At 50.2% G+C, this 23963-nt stretch overlaps 1 protein-coding gene across 2 annotated transcripts in view; it reads right to left on the reverse strand.

The window, feature by feature from the left end:
- LOC138510377 (coiled-coil domain-containing protein 171-like) overlaps positions 1–23963 on the reverse strand; it is a 3784015-nt gene that overhangs the window by 2847551 nt on the left and 912501 nt on the right. The gene's annotated exons all lie outside the window — the stretch shown is intronic.

Below are 23963 nucleotides of genomic sequence, written 5' to 3' on the forward strand. Positions count from 1 at the left end.
TAGTAGACCATGCTACTAGGTACCCTGAGGCAATTCCTATGAGGACTGTTACAGCTCCGGCTGTGGCTAAGGCCCTCCTTGGTATTTTTACCAGGGTTGGGTTTCCTAAGGAGGTAATCTCTGACAGGGGGTCAAACTTTATGTCCCATTACATGAAAGCCATGTGGAAAACCTGTGGAGTTACCTACAAGTTCTCAACCGCATACCACCCTCAGACAAACGGGTTGGTTGAAAGGTTTAACAGAACCATGAAGAGCATGATAGGTGCTTTAGAAGAACCCCTTAAGAAAAAGTGGGACCTTCTACTGCCATGCCTTCTCTTTGCTTATAGAGAAGTCCCTCAGGAGGGAGTAGGTTATTCTCCCTTTGAGCTTCTCTATGGCCATCCAGTCAGAGGTCCATTGGCCCTGATTAAGGAGGGATTGGAAGGTGCTCCTCCCCTCAAGCCAGTCAGAGTGACTGACTATGTGATAGGTCTCCGGAGGAGAATGTCACACATGATGGCAGAAGCAAGTGACAACTTGAAAGCTGGTCAAGCCCTGGTCAAACATTGGCACGACCAGAAGGCTAACATGGTTGAGTTTACTCAAGACCAGCTAGTTCTAGTTATGCTCCCAACAAGGCAGAGGGCCTTGCAAGACAAATGGATGGGACCCTTCAAGGTTGTGGGAAAACTTGGAGAGGTCAACTATCTGGTGGATCTGGGCAGACCCAGGGAAGCTCCTAGAGTCTTCCACACCAACCGACTAAAAGCATACATCTCCCGACCTGATGTAGGAGCCTTGCTTCTAGCTTCAGCTGCAGAGGAAGAAGAGAGTGAATCTCTCCCTGATCTTCTCAGAGGTGTGCCTTTAGATGAAAAAGTTGAAGGAGTCAACCTCTCTTCAGACCTGACACCTGAGCAACAAGAGGAGTGCAAATCTATGTTAAATCAGTTTGCCTCCCTGTTCTCACTGTCACCAGGCTTGACCCCTTGGGGCCAGCATGAGATACTCACTGGTGACTGTCTGCCAGTCAAAAGCAGAGGATACAGAATGTCAGAACATATCAGAGCCCACATCAAAGGAGAGGTCAAGAAGATGCTTGATCTCGGGGTAATAGAGCCCTCTACTAGTCCATGGTCTAGCCCAGTTGTGTTAGTACCAAAGGCAGGATCCAAAGATTTGAGATTCTGTGTGGACTATAGAGCTCTAAATGCAGTCACCAAGACTGATGCCCACCCTTTGCCCAGGACAGATGAGTTGGTGGATAAACTTGGTGCAGCCAAGTACCTCAGCACATTTGACCTGACGTCAGGCTATTGGCAAATAGCCCTGACAGACCATGCCAAGGAGAAAACTGCATTTTCAACCCCAGTTGGCCTGTACCAGTTTAAGGTCATGCCTTTTGGACTAAAAAATGCACCTGCCACATTCCAAAGGATGGTGAACCAGGTTCTGGCTGGGATGGAAGATTTCTGCATGGCATACTTGGATGACATTGCAGTCTTCAGCCACTCCTGGGAAGAACATGTGAACCACCTAGGACGTGTGTTGCAGGCTCTGGAACAGGCCCATTTGACAATCAAAGCCAGTAAGTGCCAGATTGGGCAAAGTAAAGTGGTCTACCTTGGACATGAGGTAGGAGGTGGAGAAATAAGGCCTTTGCCCAGCAAGATTGAAGCTGTGCAAAATTGGACAACACCAACTACTCAAACCCAAGTGAGAGCTTTTCTAGGCCTCACTGGATATTACAGGAATTTCATTGAGAACTATGGGACCATAGCTTCTCCACTGAATGTAATCTCCTCTCCCAAATTCCCTAAAAAGGTAAAATGGAATGAGGAGTGCAATCAGGCCTTTGAAAAACTGAAGAGAGCTCTTTGCCAAGCTCCAGTATTGAGAGCTCCTGACTACCACCAACCTTTCATTGTACAAACTGATGCTTCCAATGTAGGTATAGGTGCAGTTCTAAGCCAACTGGATGAGAAGGGTAGGGAGCACCCCATTTGCTTCATCAGTAGGAAACTGAAGGATCCTGAGACAAGGTGGGCAACTATCGAAAGAGAATGCTTTGCTATTGTGTGGGCACTGAAGAAGTTTAGGCCATACTTGTATGGTTCTACTTTTGTTATTCATACTGACCACCAACCCTTGAGATGGTTAATGCAAATGAAAGGGGAAAATCCAAAACTATTGAGATGGTCAATCTGCCTGCAAGGGTTTGATTTCACCATTGAGCACAGGTCAGGGTGTCACCATCAAAATGCTGATGGACTCTCTAGGATGTATATCATCGACTAGAGGTATGAGGTTCATCCAGGAGTGGATTAAATCCTCCTGTCCCTTAGTCTGGGGGGGGCGAGTGTTAGGGAGAATTCTCTGTTTAGGCTGAATTTCCCTACCTAGTGAGTCCCCCAGCAGCTTTGCTGGATTTCTGGGGTTTCTTTTTTTCTCCTGCCAAGAGTGGGACTCTTTTACCCTCACTCTTGGACATGTTGAAGTGTGTTTTCTTGGTTAAACCTTGTGTTGAATGGGCTATGGGGTCTTTTACTCCATAGGGCCTCATGTATTTTTGTGATGTGGGTTACACAGCACCCTCTGTGCCGTGACCCAGGGGTGTCCTAGGGACTCCCCAACATAGACTCCATACCCTGGGACTGACTACTGTCTCCCAGGGCATGTAAAGTCACCAAAGACTTTGCTAGTCTTGGATCCTGAACAGAACCAGTACAAACCATCATATTGTGGACGTACTGGCTGGGGCAATTCGATTGCCCCAGGGTCTGTTAGTCGAGGGGGCACGTCTCCGTCCCCCCTGATCGAGTTTTGGCTGGTGGCAGTGGAAACTACTTTTTATATTCGACCGCGAATATTTCCCTATGGGATTTCCCATTGTTTTAGGCTAACACATTTAATTATTTATTTACGGTAGCCTTAAACATACCGCCGGTTTATATATTTAATATTATAACTCCGGTTGGGACTTTTTGCCAAAACTTGATTCTAAAATGGCGTTGGCGTTCGCCTCTGTAACTCTGACCCAAAGTGGAGCCCTTTGTTCCACTTTTTGGCGGGCTTCTCCACAGAAGCCCTCCAAAGTGGTGCCACTCTGTCTGGGGTACTTAGGAGGGGTGGAGGGGGATTTAGGCACCCTGGACTGAGTTACCTTGGTAACTCAAGTCGCACTCCGTCCTGATTGGCCCAAGTGGTGAGCCGGCCGGCTCACCACTTAGCATGTTTGAGTGACAGCTAGGCTGGGTGAATGGGGGTTTGCTGCATAAAAGCAGGGCTTTGGGGACTGGAACTTCAGAAGTCGCCACAGGACCAAGAATCCGACGAGGGAAGAGCTGAGCCGACCTGCTTCGACGACACCACCCGGTGGAGCCCTGCTGAACCGTCTCACTACTTTTCCCGACGACCGAGGAGAACTCTTAACGGAGTGGCTCCTTCCCTTGACTGGTGGGGACAACCAGTTTTCGCCTTCTTTTCGCTTCTCGAGGTATCTCGTGGCCGCCTTGCCAGTGCCAAGCACCCCGGCAACCGGAACCCCACCACTTTTACCCCAACCACGAAAGTCGGTACAACCCTTTAACCGGAGGACTCCGCGGCTGGTTTCTTCCCGGGCAGTGCAACGACCTTCTTCTTCTGCTCTTCAGCGAGAACTTCTTCTCCCCTGACCGACGCCGAGCCTTGCTGCCACTGCCTGGAACAACTGCCACCGCTGGAGGATCCTTTCCGCTTAAGGTACCGTGTTCCGCCTGGCTTCCCTTGCCACCGACTGTACGGGGTAGATTTAGCCCCCGGCTTTCGACCCTGGGAGTGCCTGGGACACCCTGGCTAAACTTTCTAAGCCACTCTAAACTCTTTCTAACTCTTTGCAAGACTTTGAATCCCTAATAACAGTGTGATCTTGGGCACATTTTCGCTCCGGCTACTCTAAGAGTGGGCCCTGCCTAGTGACTTTTGCTCACCTGTGACTTTGTGCTTCTCTGAGCCATTGCAAGTGTTCTGGACCTTAGAGTGGTGTGTTTAACCCATTTCTGTTTCTTTTTACCCCTTTCTTGAACCTACTAGAGTGTCATCTAACGTTAAGCGCTCACCTCTGTTTTAATTATGTGGTGTTAACTTAGAGTTGTCTAGATAGGAGTAAGGGTTGGAACTGCTTTCATTATAACTGTGTTTGAAGTGTTTTTACTATATTTTGCTAGAGTGATTTCAACTTGTGTGTGTTTAATAAATAGATAACTATATACTTTTGAAACCAAGCTCTGGTCAGTGTTTGCTTGTGCTATTGTATTTGAGTACCTATTGTGTATACTTTACATACTGCCTAACTCTTCTTGAGGGAAGTCTGACTGCTCAGCCACAGCTACCAGGTAAATCTGGGTGGTGCGGACTGCTACCAAGTGGGTTTACTGCTATACCTGTAGTCTTAAATCTTTTGCAGTGTTCCCCAAGGGAACTGCACAGGTTTCTGCCTAACACAGACCCATGCTGGAGAACAACAGTTACAGGTAAGTAACTTGTTCCTTCTCCAGCATGGGGTCTGGCATGGATTCACATGCTCATGAATATAAGAATAAATAGCAGTACACACATGCACAACCACGGGAGGTGGCAAAAGGCTCAACATTAAGCAATACAAAAAACTCAACATTAAGCATCTCTTACCTCCTCACCAGGCTCACCTTAGGCGATCAGGTTGCGCAGCACTGCTTGGCCGACCCTGGACTCCTCTCTGGAATCCCGATCGACGCAGTAGAATCTCGTGAAGGTGTGCGTTGACCTCCACGTAGCAGCCCTGCAGATGTCCAGCAGGGGCACACCAGATAAGAACGCCGTAGTAGCAGTGATCGCTCTGGTCGAATGGGCTCTAGGACGGCCTGGCAGCGGTCGGTTAGCCAACCGGTGGCAGTGCATGATGCAGCCGGAGAGCCATCTGGAAATAGAAGACTTCGAAAGAGCCTTCCCTTGATTCACAGGTCCAAAGTTCACGAACAGCCGTGATGTCCTCCGGAAACTCTTCGTGCGGTCCACGTAGAACTTCAGAGCTCTAGCCACATCCAGCGAGTGCAAAGTCCTCTCGGCCGGCGACGAAGGAGACGGGAAGAAAACAGGTAACACCAAGGGCTCGTTAAGATGGAAGTCCGACGGCACCTTGGGCATAAAGGAGGGGTGCGTCCTAAGCACCACCCTCGAAGCATGGAAAGTCAAGTACGGTGCTTTGCAGGATAGGGCCTGGATCTCTCCCACTCGTCGTGCGGAGGTAATGGCCACCAGGAATGCAGTCTTCCACGACACAAACTTCATCGCTGCGGAGTGCATCGACTCGAATGGGGGCCCCATGAGCCTGGTCAGCACCACGTTAAGTTCCCACGCCGGGGCCGAGGCCTTCACCGGCGGGAACAACCGGAACAGTCCTTTCATAAACTCTTTTACCAGTCGATGGCACCACAGGGACGTCCGTCCTGTGGTTCTGGTATATCTGGAGATCGCCGCCAGATGAATCTTAATGGAGGCATGGGCTAGCCCAGCCTTTGCCAGCGAAAGCAGGTACGGCAGCACTTGAGGGGCCGTAATCCGAAGGGGGTTGATCTTCTGTGCTCGGCACCAGATAGAGAACCTCTTCCACTTATGACCGTTGCATTTGAGAGTCGAGGACGCCCTGGCCTTTGCAAGAACCTCTCTGCATTCGGCCGGTATATCGTAGCCTCCAAACTCTAGCGCTGCAGGAGCCAAGCCTGCAGGTTCAGCGACGCCGGGTCGTGGTGGAAGATGGCGCCTCCTTCTCTGGAGAGAAGGTCCGCGTCCGCCGACAGCTTGATGGGAGGGGACGTTGACAAGTCCAGAAGGTCCGGGAACCAGATCTGCCTCGGCCACGCCGGTGCGACGAGGATCATCCTGCACCGGGACCTCTTGAGCTGGCTGATGAGTCGAAGCAGCAACGGCAACGGAGGGAACGCATACAGGTATAGGCCGTCCCAGGGGAATGAGAACGTATCGCCCATGCTTCTCGGCTGGGGAAACCTGCTGGCGAACCTCTTGCACTTCGAGTTCGTCGCTGTTGCGAACAGGTCGATTTTTGGGTTTGCCCCATCGTCTGAAGAGTTGATCCACCTGATCCTGGCGCAGTTCCCACTCGTGACACGCGCGCAGCTCCCTGCTGAGCGAGTCGGCGATGGTGTTGCTTTCTCCTGCCAGGTGGAAGGGAACCAGGAACATCCCCTGGGCGACCGCCCAGTGCCAAAGATCCTGTGCCTCCTTGGATAGGGCTGGGGATCTGGTGCCTCCCTGCTTCCGTATGTAAAACATTGTCGTGGTGTTGTCCGTGAAGATCCGCACCACCTTGCCCTTGAGCGACGGGAGGAACGATTTGAGAGCCCAGAACACGGCTCGGAGTTCCAGGACGTTCATGTGCAGGAGCCTCTCCTCCGGGAGCCAGAGGCCTCTTGCGTGGAGATCTCCGGTGTGGGCGCCCCAACCTTCCAGGGAGGCTTCCGTAGTCACCGCCTCCTGGTACGCCGGTGTCTGAAAGTCCTTGCCTGCCGTGAGGTGCGCTCGAACGCCCCACCACTGGATCGCCCGCCGGAACACCTCGTTGAGGGGGACCCTGTCTTCGAAGGTGCCCGTCGCCTGCATCCAACGGGCGTCGAGAAATTCTTGAAGAGGGCGCATCCGTAATCTGCAGAGGCGCACCAGGTAGATGCAAGAGGACATCATCCCCAGGAGGGACTTGATGGACCTCACCCTGGCCACGTCCGTGGCTAGCAGGCGCTGCATTTTGCCTAGAATGGTCTTCGTCCATTCTTCCGACGGGGCCGCCAGGCGCCTCACTGTATCGAGCTTCGCTCCCAGAAACAGGGCCACCTGCGACGGCACCAGGTGGGACTTTGGGTAGTTTATGACGAATCCCAGGTCTGTGAGTAGCTGGACGGTCCTCGCAGTGTGTTCGACGGTGAGTTCCCTCGTCCTTGAGCGGATGAGCCAGTCGTCCAGGTAGGGGTAGACGTGAATCCCCTGAAGGCGCAGCCACGCCGCAACTGGTGCAGGGCACTTGGTAAAGACCCTGGGGGCCGACTTCAATCCGAACGGCAGTGCTCTGAATTGGTAGTGGCGTCCCTGGACGACGAACCTGAGGAACTTTCGGTGACTTTTGAGGATGGGAACGTGGAAGTATGCATCCTCCAGGTCCAACGACGATAGAAAGTCGCCTTCCTCCAGCTGTCCCAGTACATGCTGGAGGGTGACCATCCTGAACTTTTGTGATCTGATGTATTTGTTCAAACGACGAAGGTCCAGGATGGGGCGCCAGCCGCCCGTCTTCTTCCTGACGAGGAAGTACCTTGAGTACACCCCGGAGCCCCAGATCCTCTTCGGGACAAGCTCGATGGCGCCTTTCCTGAGCATCGCCCGTACTTCCAACAGCAGTTGCGGGACGTGATTTTCCTTCCTGGCCACAGGTGGAACGTGAGGGCACTTCTTCAGGAATTCGATAGAGTGTCCTCTTGCCAGGTTATCCAGCACCCAACGGTCGGTGGAGATGGACTTCCACACGCTGACGAAATTCGCCAGCCGGCCTCCCACCGGGGTGCTTCGGTGGGGGCCCGAGACCGCGGCCGGTTCAGTCCTGCTTGGAGGAGGTGGCCTTGCCGCCCTGGCCACCTTGCCGACGGCGGCGAGGCGCTCCCTGCTTGCCGCGACCCCTGTAGGCCTCCTGAGACGAGGAGCGTGCCGCCTGGCGGTAGGACGACAAGCCACCGCTGGATCCCTTGGAGGCACCCTGTCTGCCTCCGGAGCTCCGAAAGGGCCGTCGTTGCTGAAGGGCTCCTAGGGCGCGGGCCGTCTCCGTGTCCATTTTTATGGCTTGGAGGGATTCGTCCACCACCTTCCCGAACAAGTTGCTGCCGTCGAACGGCATGTCCAACACCCTGGTCTGGACGTCCTGACGGAAGTCGGTCGCCCGAAGCCAACCCCGTCGTCGTAAGCAAACACCGTTGCCCAGCTGGCGGAACCCGGTATCGGCAATATCGGTTGCCACCGTTATGGCGTGGTCCGACGCCACCTCGCCCTCTTGCAGTATTTCCAGGGCCTCGGACCTCTTGTCGTCCGGCAGGAAGTCCAATATGGGGGCCAGCTTAAACCAGAGCTCCCTGTCGTAACGGGCCACGATCGCCAGGGCGTTGGCCGCTTTGATCGTTGTCGCCGCCGACGAAATGACCCGCCGCCCCATGGTGTCCAACTTCTTTCCCTCGCCGTCCGGCGGGGAATTCGACGTCGAGGCTCCTGAGCCCGCCGCTTTCTTCTTAGCCGCCGCCGAGATGACCGAGTCTGGCGTTGGCTGGGCCCTGAGGCACAGTGGAGCGGTTTCGGGGACCCGGTACTTCTTCTCGTACCGGTCCCGTTTGGCTGGTGCCGTGGAGGGGTTCTTGAGAACCGACAGGCCCTCCTCCCAGATGTCATCGATTAGGGGCACCGCGATGACCGTCTTCCTCTTGGCCTCCCGGCGCTGATAGAGGAAACCTTCCTTTTTCTGCTCCTCCGGGCAGAGCTGGAACAATTCGGATGCCCTGGCGATCATGGCGTGGAATGAGCCAATCTCGTCGGGCGGCGAGGCCCGTGCAACGGGAGACGGGAGACCCGTTCCGTCGTCGTCGCCGTCGCCCTCAGACCCAACGCACCCTCATTTCCCGACTCATGGGAGGATGAGGAGGGAACTGTAGGCCTCACGGGGGCGATCGGAGGAGAGTGGGTCCTCCGTCGTTTGTTCTGAGGACTTCCCGATGGGCCAGGTTGCGGGTCCTCCGGCCTGGGCCGTGGGAATCTCGTCCTTATCTCAGAGCATAAGGACTGGATGGCAGACAAAATGGCCGCCGAACCATCCTGAGGCCTAGGATCCGGCCGCGCCGGAAGGGAAGGCCGCTCTTCCTCACCATCGTCGTCTTCCTCGGTTATCTCCCGAGGATCTTCCTGACGGGATCGAACCTTCTCGAATTGGACTTCGAGGTTCTTCACGGCCTCGGTCAGTTCCTCCTCCGAGGCTGACTCCGAGCTCGAGGAGGGCACCGTGCCCCCCCTCGCTTCTTCCATCATGGCGGCCACGGCGATGGGCTGAAAAGAGGATTCCCTCCTTGGCGGCAGGGAAACTCTAGCCCCAGAGGCAGTCTCCGCTGGCGGTGTCTCTGCCGGCTTGGCCAGAGTCGCCGCGATAGCCTCGATAGAGGCCTTCGCCTGCTGGGTAGGGGCCTTCACCACCTTAGGTGCGTCCTGGGCCTTCTCCTTCGGGGGAGGGGCGACGCCTCGCTCCCCCTCTTCCGAGATCGGACGGGGCTTCTCCCGAAGCTTACCCGGGGTCTCGGACTTTCTCTTTCCCGAACCGAAGCATTGGCTCGTGGTTGACGGTGCCGGGGAAGGTGCGCCCTGCCTGGCGACCGAAGAGCCCGACCTTTCGGCGCTCCCGGAGCCAGCGGACTCGCGGCGCTTGGCCTGGTGTTGGGCCCCCGTCGCCGGGGCGCCCGCACAGGACTTAGAAGCCCGCTCTGACCCTTTCTTCTTCTTCTCACCCGTCGAGCCCTTCTCCAACTAGCTTGCGAGACGGGATCGACGGTCCCTCATGGTCCGTTCCGACAAGTTCTTGCAGAACTGGCAGTCCTTCTCTACATGAGTCTTGTCCCCATGAAGACAGTAGAGGCATTGAGAATGTTCATCTTCCTTAAACACATTCTGCAGCCCGCATCCAGGGCAGCTGCGAAACAGCTTGGGTCCAGGCGACAAACTTGCATCCTGGGCCATCTCGAAGTAGGCGCGAATCTTCTGGAATCCTCCAAGAAGTTGATTCGACGAAGTCTTCACCCTTGAGGGGCGTAGGAAAATCCCGCAACGGGTAGCCGTTAACGGGAGTAGAAACGGTGGAGCTTGAGGCTCGATTAACCGAAAAAATGTGAAAAATCACCTGAAAAAGCGCGAAACACGCAGTAAAAGCTCGAGAGCTAAGCACGAGGACTCCCAACACTTGAACGTGCGGTAAAAATCTGAAGATGGCTGCCAGAGGCGGGGCTTAGGTAGAGGGCAGTCATTGGCTGTGGTCAGTATGACACAGAGATCAGTGATTGGTTACTACTACGAAAGACAGATCAGAAACTAAACTGATACTGATTTTTTCTTTACCGAGGATTCCCAGCCTGACGACGGGGAATATTCATGAGCATGTGAATCCATGCCAGACCCCATGCTGGAGAAGGACATTATTTCAGCACGCGTCGCTTCGCCAGCAGCAACGCCACGTTGTACTCACTAGTCCACCGCATTTTTCGACTTGGCGCTGCCTCCATCATTTTCTTCGTCGAAACCCAGCACCTGGGGGGAAAACGAAAGGAATAACAAGGTGAGCCGAGAAAACCGACAAAGCCAATCTCTTGCCACCATAGGCCTACCTGCTTTACCACCGGAGGTATTATCCTTTAATTCACTGCATCTTCCTATACTGCACCTATAAAGGGAGAGAAAACAGCAAGTTAAACTCATGCAACTTTTACCGGACAGTGTTTGGTAATACAGACTCTTACCTGAACGCCATCAGCTGCCTCCAGGCAATATTCTTTTGGACCCAGCTGCAACCTAACGAGGGAATGGAACAAGAGTGAACATCGGACATATTGAACTCTTTGAACTTTATAGACACTGGAGTCAATATTCCTCTGGAACTCCTCCAGTACCTTCAAACCAGTGAAGTAACTGGTATCTACGCGCCCCTGCATGCCATGCAGGATGGAGAGCTCATCATTTAAAAACATAAGGTGAGGTTACCAAGAGGGGATATCGGAGGTGATTAGTGGGGAGAACGAGAACAGTTGGGGGGCCATCACTAAAGTCCACGGGTGGCTAAATCCCTTTCTCCACTTGCAGGAGAATACTTCTACGAGTCCAGCAGACAAGATTAGGCGGGCCAGTCCAGACTGTCATCTCTGCACTACGCATCACATTGGTGGAGACCGCAGCTGTCCGGGTCCGATTGACGCCCTTGTGGGAACCAGGTGAGCGTAACAGCGAATCAGTGTTGAATTTGAAAAAGATTGTGTATATGTTTTAAGAATTCACATTTTATGTTTGAATTCAATGATTGATATTTATTGATATAATTAAAAAGATAAATGTATGAAGTTGTGCCATTCCCTATCCTAGAGGTCCATTTTTGTTTATTCTGAGTATATTGAGCCTGGAGGACCAAGGATTTATACCAGGCACTCCTTTGTTTAAAAGTCTTCTGTAATGAGCCAGGAAGGGTAAAGGGGGTCTTTCCTTATATTCAAACTCCCCCAGGGAAGGCGGTCGATCTGAAACCTTATAGAATCCCTGAAGATCGAAGAGATGTTATCATACAAGAACTAAAGAAAATGTTAGCTTCTGACATAATTTGAACCTTCCCAAAGACCCTGGTCCTCCCCAATAGTTCTTGTCACAAAGCCTGATAACATCTGGAGGTTTTGCATAGACTTCCAAAGGTAAATATCATTTTGCAATTTGATAATATTTCATGCCACGGATCGATGATTTAATCGATTAATTGGGTTCTGCTATCTACCTTTACGCAATCGACTTAACCAAAGACTATTGGCAGGTCCCAGTAAACCCAGAAGGTAAAGAAAAAACAGACTCTCCACTCCTGTAGGATTATATCAATTAAAAATACTTTGGCCTACATGGAGCACCTGCCACATTCCAAAGACTTATGGACCGAGTACTCTGCCCATTTTCAGCATTCTGTGTGGCATACATCAATGACATAGTCATCCAGTGTAATACCTGGATAAACATATGTCTCATCTCTACCGGGTAACAAAAGCCCTAAGGCAAGCGGGTCCCACTGCTAACCCTAATAAGAGTCATCTTGTTAAATCAATAGTGAAATACCTGGGGTTCTTTGTGGGAATTGGTCTGTGGCATTCTTTGGGTTAGTAGGATATTATAGAAGGTTTATACCCAAATATTCTTCTACGACAGCTTGCCTTACCGACAAACTTAACAATGCCAAGGCCCAAAACTTTTAATTGACTCAGTAAGATCAAGCTTGTTTTTCCACCCTTACCCGTTCTCGTGGTTGCACCAGAATGTCTCAGCAGCTCGTCCGCAGCACCCACACTATATCCAATGCTCTCTTCCAAAATACTTCTCGAGCCCTTCGCCCAGTTACCTCATTCTCTCTAAGGGTCAGACACTTCTACAGGCAGAGTGGTGGGTAGATCTCTCTCCTCTGCAGGCGCCTCCCTCTGCAATTGCCTCCCTGCCACTCGCAAACTTGAGCTGGACCACCTGAAGTTCCGTACGCAGCTCAAAACCTTCCTCCTCTCCTCTGCTTTCTCTCTCTCCCTCCCCTACTGACCTACCTGTATGCTATACCGACTGGTTGCCTGGCTACCCTTAGAGTCTCACTGGGTACCAGGCTCCTTCCCGATCAGTCACCCCTGCACTGCGTCTGGGCCTACCATGTACTTAGGGGCTGTATCTCTAACCTCCACAGTCCCTGCCTCCTTGCACTTACCAGAGCCTCACTGCCCTGGCTGCATTTACTCAGAGCAACGCTGCCCTGTTCTCCCCTTCCCTCTCCCTGGCATTCCCCACCCCCTTTTCCCTTTGCACTTCTCATTCTTGCACTTGAATGATCTGAATGACACAAGGCCTAGTAAGATTGTTTGTCTTGTCCTCGCTCTGTCTTCCCTCCCTTGTCTTGTCGTGCCTAGAAACACTTGTGTACATGCACGTTATAAATGACATATCATATCATATCTAGCTGTACTTTCCTAGTGTGCACCGTGGGCCAGGATGCCACGTCTGGCATTCTCTCGCTCTCTCTCTCTCTCTCTCTCTCTCTCTCTCTCTCTTTCTCTCTCTCTCTCTCTCTCTCTCTCTCTTTCTCTCTCTCTCTCTCTCTCTCTCTCTCTCCCTCCCTCTCTCTCTCTCTCTATCTCTCTCTGACTGGCCACACCTACTCTGAATGCTTGACTCTACACCGATTGATTTGTTGAATGAGGCTCCCGTGGGGGTCTAGTTTATTCGTCTTTCATCTGTCTTCGAGGGAGATTGGGCGCAGCATCAGACAGAAGCCATGTCAGCAATTATTAATGGGGGATATAGGATTATCATACACCCTAGATAATCCACAAAAGGCGTTAGTGTCTGGGGGGCAGGCATGGTGAGTTATACCCTTATCTGGGGTTTCCCTGTTCCGAAAAGGGAAGTCACCTCCAGAGGGATCACGCTTACCCTGTCCCCTGGGGATGTTAACCGTAGCAGGCTCACTTCCCGAGTGGCAACATAGGTGGCTCCCCTTTGGCGAGAGGTGACAATCTTCTTGGATGTGTCACAAAACGTTTGACTAGCTTTAATTAGGTGTTCTATTTGCCTTTAGAATTCTGCTGAAGGCTGTTATTATTATAGGTCTACACACCTGTTAAACGAAAACTAGAAACAGGCTTTTTACAGGTATTTCAGGCTTCCATGTATAATATTTACTATATATACAATACACTTGACAGAGTCCATTTAAGGACAAAATGAGTGGTGTGGGGAAAAATGGAGGGGTAAATAATCCCATCACCCTCAGTGATTCCTGGTATGCTGGAATAGAACTTTGTATCGTGCATTGGTTCAGTGACAAAGTTATCTTTTCCCTTCACGGATCTGCAAGTTGAATCAGTGGATATTGTAAGGAACCAAGAGGAAAACTCAGACACAAGGGCATTGTGGTGGTTGGCAAAGACTTTTATTAAAGTAAAAAGAGGGTTGGAGAAAGTCCTATCTTACCCTTACTCTAAGAGGGGTTTCCCTGCCTCAACGAAACTAAATAATGTCTGTGTCAGAATGTTCAAAGTGCAGTTCTCCATCCTGTGTCCAAATCCTAACCTGACCCTTAAACGCTAAACTCAAGATAAAGTGAAAACGGAAATAGTCTTTCAGCTGGTCATCTGCAGCTCTTTTCCAAAGTTCCAACATAAAGTTCCAAAAGGTGCAAAAAGAAAAAAACAACCAACGTTCCTGTGACCAGTGATTGCCTTTTGATTTATGAACTGATGATGACCTAGAATAGTACCAAATGATTCTGCATAGTATACCTTTGTTCGTACTACTGTATATATTCTGTATATGTCTCTTATTTTGATGAACTTACTGTAACCTTTGTAACTTTGCATAGTATACCTTTGTTCGTACTACTGTATGTATTCTGTAACTGTAAATTGAAAATGGGGGATGATCGGTTGCGCTCAATCACTTATGTTTGGTGTAGAAATTGAAATGAGAGTACAAAATTAATTGCCATGAAAAACAGTTGTTTCAATCAAAGACAGGCTGTCCTTTATTTTGATTAAAACAACTGTTTTTCATGGCAATTAATTTTGTACTCTCATTTGAATTTCTACCCCAAACATAATAAGTGATTGCGCGCAACCGATCATCCCCCATTTTCAATTTACAGTTCCAAATTATCCAACCCAGGTGGATGGGCTGGAGGGATTGGTCAGGTCGCTGCCATCAAAAACCTTTTGAAAAAAGTTTCTGCTATTTCTTTATATACTTATGAGTATTTACTAGCACACAGGAACCTATTATTGAATCCACCAATTCTGCCTTCTGTATATATTCTGTATATGCCTCTTATTTTGATGTACTTATCACCTGTAACCTTTGTAACTTGTAAAGCGCTCAGTTGCTTGAGGGCTCAGCGTGCTGTATAAATAAATGAAACATAAACAAACATAAACATGATTCCCTTCCCCTGAGCTTCTCAGGCTCTTTTCATTTCACAGTTTCAAAGCATATGGTTCTTTCCTTGATCTCGTTCTCACTTTCACAATGCCAAGAAGTTATTTCTCTTCTCTTGGCTCCTCAGAGTTGTTCAACAATACCACTCCCTTCACTTTGCTGCAATGTTCACAGTTCACAGTAGTCAATGTCCAATCACTAGTGGAATGCCACCCTTCCCATAGTTACAATGTTCAAGTTACAACTCCAAGAGGATGACTCCCACCTCTTGATTTCCTTAGTTTATATGCCGATTCTGGGCAAGCATGAGAGTGAGTCCCAGACCCTCCTCTGTCAGCCTGGTACACTCTCCTCCTTCACTTCCACACAATTGTGTGTGGGGCCCAGAAGCGCAATCAGTTTGCGTGGTGTACTCTACTGCCAGGACTTTGTTAACTTGGTCTGTATTCCTATATGCTCTTAAGGCTCGTAGGTCCATCCTACAAGTATGTACCTGCATGCTTGAGTGAGCTAAGCAAGCCGAAAATGAGTGGACATTTTCTAATGTGCAAGATAAAGGAATAAATCCTTCCTGGTCAACTCATTGGAAAAACCTAGTCCATTTGCTGTTATATTCGGATCTGGTAGAGTCTTTTCTAGTCCTTTGAATAATGCTCAAATTGCCATCTGAAAGTTTAAGATGGCTCATTGTATTTCTGGAGCCAGGCCACTGGCTACACTGTGGGCTCAGATGCAGCACTGTACCTCCCTGTCGAGATACCATTGTCTTGGATGTCCGTAATTCCAGAGGGCACAGGCATTTCATCTGAGTCCGATCGGACAACCATGCTCTGACTGGCCATATAGGTGAGATTAGTATCAAGCTGCAACTCTTGTACATTCTTAATTGTTCAACACTCTTTGAATTAGCGGTGTTGGAGGAAATGCTTAACACCTCATTACCGACCAGTCGATCTGGAATGCGCTGCCTTCCAAGCTCTCTCCCTGGCCTACTGGGATGCAAAGTTCCTATATTTGGAGTTGGTTGTTGTTGCAAATAGATATATCTGAGGGAGTCCTCAGAGACTACACAATTCAAGAGAAATTTCCGAAGAGAGCTCCCATTCGTATGAGCTCACTCTGAGCCTGCTGAGTCTGTCTGCCTGTGTATTGACTAACCCAGTAGGTGGGCTGCTCTCAACCATAGGTCCTGTTGTACCTCCCATTCCCAAATCAGGAGGGTCAAATTGCACAAGTCTGGGTATTTGGTGCATCTTGTTTGTTGAGATAAACATTGCTGTTGTAGCAAGGGGAGGAATGATTTCTACACTAGAAATATTGTGGTGTGTACCGTGTTTACGTGCGCAAATTCCCTTCTTGTCCTATTGAGGGATTATCTAGTTTAAATACTGTTAAGACACAGTTTGTATTTCTGTACAGGTTTCTTAGTTTACTGTTAACTTGGTTACTATAGCCGATACGTGTTTCGACCAGAAAAGGTATTTTTCAAGGCTATAACAGTAATTGGAACGAGAATAGAAAATTATGTAAAATTCAACATTTATGAGGTACTTTTGTCACATATTGATATTGATATTTTATTTCTATTGCGCTCATACACAAGTGTTTCAGAGCGCGACAAGGCAAGGGAGGGGAACAAAGGAGAACAAAACAACGATCTTACTAGGCCCAGTGTCATTGAGAACGTGCAAGTGCATGGGAGAGGGGGTGGCGAAAAGTGTAAGGAAGAAGAGAGAAGTAGAAAGTGCGGAGCAAAAGGAGAAAGAATAAATAATAATACATAAATTAAATAATAAAAGCAACAAAAGTGGTAGTGCAGACAGCAAGTGGCAAGTGCTGAGTTTAAGGCAGCAGACAGGGTAGGTCAGATAAGTGCAGGAAGAAAGAGGGGGGGACTGCATGGGTACAGATACAGACCCCAGTGAAAAGAGTGGCCCAAGGGCAGTGCGGGGGTGGCAAGGTAATCAGGAACCTGGGCCCGAGGACAGAGGGTGGCCAGCTGCACGGTGCCAAGAGAAACCAGATAAGGAGGAGAGAGGGGGGGGGCAAAGGCAGAAGCAAAGAGGAAGGTCTTGAGGTGCTTCCGGAACCGGAGATGGTGCTCCTCAGGTTTTAGAATGGCAGGGAGGCTGTTCCAGAGGGAGGCCCCAGCCGAAGACAGAGATCTACCCCCAGCTTGTTTCTTTGAAAAATGACTAATCCTGAGGGAGTTAGAGGTAGAGGAGCAGAGAACTCGAGATGGGAGGTATTTGCAGAGGGATAGCTGAAGGTATTTTGCACCCAGGCCCCAGAAAGCCTTGTGGACAATGCAGAGGGTTTTGAATTTAATCCTTGCATGCACTGGGAGCCTATGGAGAGATTTCAGAGCTGGAGAGATACAATCCTAGGGCTTGAGGCCAAGGCCAAGTCTCGCAGTCCTGTTCTGGATTAGTTGCAGAGGGCAGAGAGTAGAGGCAGGTAGATTTAGAAAGAGGCTGTTACAATAGTACAACCTATAGAGAACCAGAGCCTGGGAGACCATGAGCTTCTGGGGGAAGGAGAGGAAAGGCAGAGTACCTCTGAGGAGGTGCAGTAGGAGGTTTGACATTTTAGAGACATCAGAGATGTGGGCGGAGAAGGAAAGTGTGGAATCAAGGATGACCCCGAGGTTCTTAGCCTGGCAGGTGGGGGTAGGAGGAGGGATAAGGGAGGTCAGCCAGAGAGTGAGGGGAAAGGATGGAGGAGGTGTGCCGATGAGGAGGATCTCAGTCTTGCTGGCATTCAGACAAAGATCATTGGCGGAACACCAATCTTGAATGGCAGTAAGGCAATCAGAGATGAGAGAGGGAGTGGAGGTGGCCGAGGGCAGCCTGAAAATGAGTTGAGTGTCGTCAGCGTAGCACTGGAAATTTGAGCAGAAAATGTCAATGCAGTGGGAGAGAGTTGCAAGGTATTGGTTGAAAAGCCAGGGCGAGAGGTTAGACCCAGGGGGAACTCCACAGGTAGAGAGGGAGATAGATTAAAGGAAGGAACCCAGTATGACCTGGGAGGGTTGATCAGAGATGAAAGAGGTCAGCCAGGCCAGAGCGTGATCTGTGATACCCAGGTTATCACAGAGACGGTTGAGCAGGATAGTATGGTTGACCGTGTCAAAGGCAGAAGGGAGATCGAGTAGGATGAGGACAGAGGGAATGTTAGAGTCGAGGTTGGAGAGCAGATCTTCACGGATGTTCAGGAGAGCAGTTTCTGTGCTTCTGATAGCTCTATTGGTTCAACCATGCAATAATCCCAAAATAAATCATCCAAACAAAAGTTTAGAACAGTATCGTGCAAGTGTCCAAATCATAGTACCAATTATTGATGTTCATGCAGAATGCAGTTGCATGTCAAATGAGCAAAGGGAGGAATGAGGAAAAGAAGAAAAACATTTGGTTAGATCATGTGGATTCACCAAAATCTAAATATCTGGCTTGTAAAAGTTAGAATGGACCATGTGTTTCTTATTGGATCTGTACATCCATACTGATAGTATACGTGTGATTCTAGTAATTGAAAAGATGAACAAGTTACTTACCCCTGGCAATGTTCTTGCGATTAGATGTTACTCCCACATATTCCTCATCTTATGATAATAATCCTTCCAGCTTCCGCTGCTTAGGTTTTTTTTTGACACGGGGCGCTGTGTGCCTTCTGTCTCATCGAGTCAATGTCCCTCCAGGGCCTCCGTTCAACTGTCAACGTCATCATCAGTATAAATAGCACACACAGCGCCCGTTGGTTTCAGTTATGTTTTCCCCCATCCTGTAGAGGAATTACCAGGCGTACCATAGACTGTAGGCTGCAAGAAAGCGTAAAGTGTAAAGACACGCAAATTCTACGGCGTAGTAGGCTGGGAGGGGTGATGAGGAATATGTGGGAGGAACAAACAATAGAAAGAATGTTACCAGGTGTAAGTAACTTGTTCTTCGAATGGATTGTGTCCTCCCACATATTCCTCATTTTATGATAGACTCCCAAAGCAGGAATAATTTGATGGTGGGAGTATGAATTCTTTTTTGTCTCAATTGTGTAGAAAAGTGTTCTCCAATAATACATCAGGATGCAGTAGCCTGGGTCTCCCTTACCCACGTTTTGAGCACGGGGTAAGGTGGAATTATGGAGCACAGCACACTCTCAAGATTTCCCAGCATGAGATGACAGTTTAGTTTTCAAGTATCAGGGCCGTTGATGGCCAAGTCTCGTTTCACTTGCAAGTCTATTGCCCTCGAGAACCTGATGTCTTCAAAATAATACAACAAATGTTCCTTCAACAAATGAAAGTTTGTTTCTTCTTTTCACTTAGGGTGAGGATTCTCCACCCTTGGGTCCCCCTTCTTCTGGGCACTGACCCTCTTGATATAAGCCTCCCTTGGTCGGGTTTACTATGGCTTTTCCTTCTTCACAAATCTTAATGTCTTTTTAAACAGTTCCAGCGGACATCCCTCGGCCAGGTACACTTCTGTCAACAAACTGTGTGTGGGGTCTTTAGACTTTGCCCCTCTTGGGATTCACTTCCCTTCTTTTCTCTCACTGTGGGATTCACCTACCTTTTCTCCTGAGCTCTTGGGCTCCACCTTTTATCCCTGTGGGGAAGGGAAAGGGCTGTCAGGTGTGTGTGTGATTCTGATTAATTGCCTGACTTTGCCTGTCAGGTAAACGGCTCTGGTGTTAGTCCGTTGTCCTTTGTGTTGTGTGAAAGTGTTGGAAAAAGGGGGTGGGGGAGCATTGGTTTTGAATATCTTATGTGAGGATAGGGAAAAGGTGTCAAAGGAAGGGAAATACTGCGTCTCACCCGTCGGTGTCCCAGTCCCACTCTCCGAGGACCCCCCCCCATCCAGGTGATCTTCCCTCACTGGGCTACCCTCAGGAACTGGATCCAATAGCGATGGGCGTGTCCTGGCCACTTGGATGACAGATCCACAGGGACTAGCTAGAGAGACACCTTCAGGTTTCTCACAGCAGAAGGGGTAGGAAGGACTTGATGGCCCAAAACACAGCCCCCAGCTCCAGAACATTGATGTGCAGATCCTTCTCCTCCAGAAGCTAGAGGCCCCTGGTGTGGGACTGTCTGGTGTGGGCCCTCCATCCATCCAGAGAGGCATCCGTGGTGACCGTAGCCTGGAATGGGGAACCTGAAACAGGGCCCTTTGCGTGAGGTGCTGGCGCACTCCCCATCACTGAAAGGCTTTGTCTTAAGTCTTGGTTGAGGACAATCCTGTCTGACCACTTGCCTATGATCTGGAGCCACCTGGTGTCCAGAAACCCCTGTAGAGGACTCATCTGAAGCCTGCAAAACAGGATCAGGTGAATGCAGGAAGAGATCATGCCTGGTATTGACTTGATGGTGTGTACCGTCGTCGACGAAGCCAAAGCTGGGTGGTGCACCTTTGCCAGCATAGCCGTCACCCTCTCCTCTGAGGGAAATGCCAGAGATGTCACTGTGTTGAGGTGGGTGCCCAGGAACAGAGTGTTCAGTTGATAGAGAATCCGTCAGAAGGCGTATGGCCTCCTTGGTGCGCTGCAGCACCAGGGCCTGAGAGGGGGTTAGGATGAGCCAGTGGTCCAGGTACGGGTAGATGTGAATGCCCTTGAGATGTAGGTGCACTGCCTCCGGAGCCAGGCACTTTGTGAACACACAGGGTGCCGATTTAAGGCCAAAGGGCAGGGCTTTGAACTGATAGTGACGTCCCAGAACCACAAAGTGCAAGAACTTTCGATGCTTGGGATGTATGGGGACGTGATGTCCCAGAACCACGAAGCGCAAGAACTTTCAATGCTTTGGATGTATGGGGATGTGGAAGTCGGGGTCCTACAGGTCCAATGTTACCAGGAAATCCCTCCCTTCCTTCCAGCTGGCCGAGCACTTGCTGCAACGTGACCAGCCTGAATTTCTGTGATTTCAGGTATTTGTTGAGGCGTCGCAAGTCTAGGATTGCACGCCACCCTCCTGACTTCTTCCAGACCAGAAATTATCTGGAATACTCCGTAGCTCCGGAGGGATGGGTTCTACTGCCCCCTTTTTTTAACATGACCTGCACTTCTCAGAGCAGCCGGGCCATGTGCAGCTCCTTTCTTGTCAGAGGGGGAATGCGAGGGCACCTGTACTCGAATTCCAGGATGTGCCCCTGATGAAGTATGTCCGTGGATTTGGAGGACGGGCTTGCTGACTGCTTACCTGGAACCCAGTATTTTCTTTCAAGCCCGTTTCGCTGATGTAGAGCATGGAGTCTTCATCAGAGCCAGGCCTTAATCCCAAATCTCGTCCAACAGAGGAATGGACATCACTGTCTTCCTGGCCGATGTGCGCCTCTGGTAAAGAAATCCCTCCATCTTTTCCTCGGGCACTAAGTTGAAAAGGGTAGACAGGCTTGAAAGCATGGACTGGAAGGAACCCACCTCATCAGGAGAAGAGGCCCTTGGGGGATCATCAGCACCCAGCGGTTCTTCATCTGCTGGAACAAAGTCATCAAACTCATCGGTCTCTGTGGTGCCTGTATCTGTTCCAGTATCAGTATGGGGTGGATCCACGACTGGCACCACTCGAGTGGGAGGTAGTGTTGGCTGCCTCATTGTTGGAGGGTGCTTCTGTCTGTGCCAAGGCATTGGAGGACAGTGCCTGGGGGTGCTCCGCCCCAGGACCACCGGGGGAGTGAGCTGCTGCTGTATTTCTGACACCAAAGTATGTGGCATAGTCAGAATATCCAGGGACATGCCTCTAGGGCCCTGTTGAGGGATCACCGGGGCTAGTACTGATAGAGAACTAGTACGCCTCACTGGAATAGCACCTTGGTGGCCCTGATGGAGGACTAGTGCGTCTTGCTCGGAATGATGGCCAGTCCTGTTCCACAAGGGGGGTGGGTCTCCTCACCCATCGGGCTGTACCCTCCCTGGTCATAGCAGTGGCCTTCCTGCAAGGACTCATAAATCGAGCTTGTGTAGATTGGCATGACAGGATCTCTTGCTACCTCCCTTGGACCCACAATAGGTCTGGGGAGAAACTCTGTTGGTGGCAAAAGCTCCCTTGATCTTCCTGCCGCCTTCGGAAAAGAGGAAACAACTGGGGCCTCACAGACTGAGTAGTTGTGGTGAAGGCAATCATAGTCGTGGCTGGAGTGGTGGACCGGGGAGGCAGTGTAACCATTGCCAACGCTTTCCCCATTGACTTTGCTGTGGTCATCAACAGGACAGTTGTCGACGGGACCGTTGATGGCATTGTCGAATGGTGTCGTCGACAGAGCTGCAGCGATGGTGTCGACGGGGCAGCCTTCAACGGGGTCCTGGTCGTCGTAGCTGTGGCGGTTTCGCCAACTGGGGCCTCTGTGAGGGGCTGACGGTTTCACCGCTGGCGAAGTCGTGGGCGTAGGCGTCGACAAGGACCTCGGAGGGCCTTCCTTACGGGAATGTTTCTTTGGTCTATCCTTCGACGAAAGGCCATGTTTGGAAGAGAGGGGCAGCATCTCTGAAGATGTACCACCCACCAGTAGGCTTACTGTGAATGGGGAAGGCAAAGGAGAGTGTGTGTGTTCCAAACTGGTACCTGTGGCAATGGTGACCTGTGTCGGATCTGCAACGAGGCGCTTGGCCTTTCTGTGGACATCCTGTGGAGGAACATCCTCGGCGGATCTCAACCACTCTCTTGAGCGAGACCGCTCCAAAGGATGTCCGTATCTGGAGGTGGCATGTGAGCTTGGAGGCCGCGCCTGGAGCCCTTTCTCCCTTCAGCCACACCACCAACCTGCGGTAAGGGTCCCGCTTCGTCTTGGCGGGAAAACCTAGGCAGATGTTGCATCGGTCCTCTTCATGGTCAGGATGAAGACAATAGAGGCACCTCTTCAGCCGGTCTTTCACGTAGATGTTCCTCGAACCCCATCTGGCACACAGCCTGAACAGGCTCCTCTGGCCTTCTTCTGACATGGCGAGGCACGAAGTAGGCCTCAACTAAACCTTTGGAATCGGAGAACGAAGATTAGACGATGTAGCAGTCAATCTTCACCAGCAAAGGATCACTGCTGCTGGCACTGACCAACTGTCAGCGAACAAGAGAGGTTTATACAAAAATAGGACAATATTTTTGTAGAAATATTTGCAAAAAGGAAAGAACTGCTCGAAGAGCAACTCGAGAGAACTCCCTGCTGCTACACGTCCGGTAGAAATCGGAAGATGGCCACCGGGGGTGGGGCTTAGGGAGACAGTCGTCATTGGATGGGTGCAGTTTTCAAGCTTTTAAAGCAAGACTGCTTTCTTTTTTACTGAGGATTCCCGGCCTGACAACGGGGAATATTCATGAGCATGTGAATCCATGCCAGACCCCATGCTGGAGAATATCATCAATACATGCCCCTTCAAAAAGATGAAAAAGGTCTTAACACTTTGGTCCATTAACCTATGGAAAGTAGCAGGGGACCCATGTAATTCAAAAGGCAATGCCATAAATTTAAATAACCCCAAAGGAGTGGAAAAAGCTGTCTTGAGTTTGTCAGCTGGTTTCGGTGCTCCAGAAAAGATTTTGAGGTGGGAGTATTTTACTCACTATTTTTAAACTTTGAGAGTAAATGTGATTTCAAGAGAGTAAAAACTGCTTTTCTCCTTTGCAAGAGAGTAAAATGTATGTGACATCTAGCTGACCTGTGCAAAAACTGTATGGAAATCATTACCATGCGGCAGCTTTCTGCATTGTGACAGAAGAACAAGTTACTTACCAACTGTAACGTTCTTTCGATTGAATGTTCCTCCCACGTATTCCTCATCTTATGCTATTTGTATCCCAGCTCTGCTGCTTCAGAATTTTTTTTTCACCAGGGGGCGCTGTAGTCGAGACCGCGGAGTCGAAGTCCCTTGAGGGCCGCCGTCGAGCATCGACGTCATCCGCTGTATAAAGGACTCGAGCTGCGCCCGTTACCTCAGTTCTATTTTGACGGTGTTAATGGTTGCATCAGTTGATCAGGTTTTAAGTCCTTAGGCTCTTAAGGAAGCTCGAGTGCAACTGGCGTAAAACTGTACAGAGGGGTAGGCTGGGGGGGTCGATGAGGAATACGTGGGAGGAACATCCAATCGAAAGAACGTTACAGTTGGTAAGGAACTTGTTTTTCGAATGGATTGAGTCCTCTCACATATTTCTCATCTTATGATAGACTCCCATAGCAGTGGTAAATTTGGAGGTGGGAGTACTAGACATTTTAGTTATGGACTGAATGAAGGACAGCCTTTGCA

The sequence above is a fragment of the Ambystoma mexicanum genome, chromosome 6p (genome assembly GCF_040938575.1).
Source record: "Ambystoma mexicanum isolate Mex_15411 chromosome 6p, UKY_AmexF1_1, whole genome shotgun sequence".
Taxonomy (NCBI): domain Eukaryota; kingdom Metazoa; phylum Chordata; class Amphibia; order Caudata; family Ambystomatidae; genus Ambystoma; species Ambystoma mexicanum.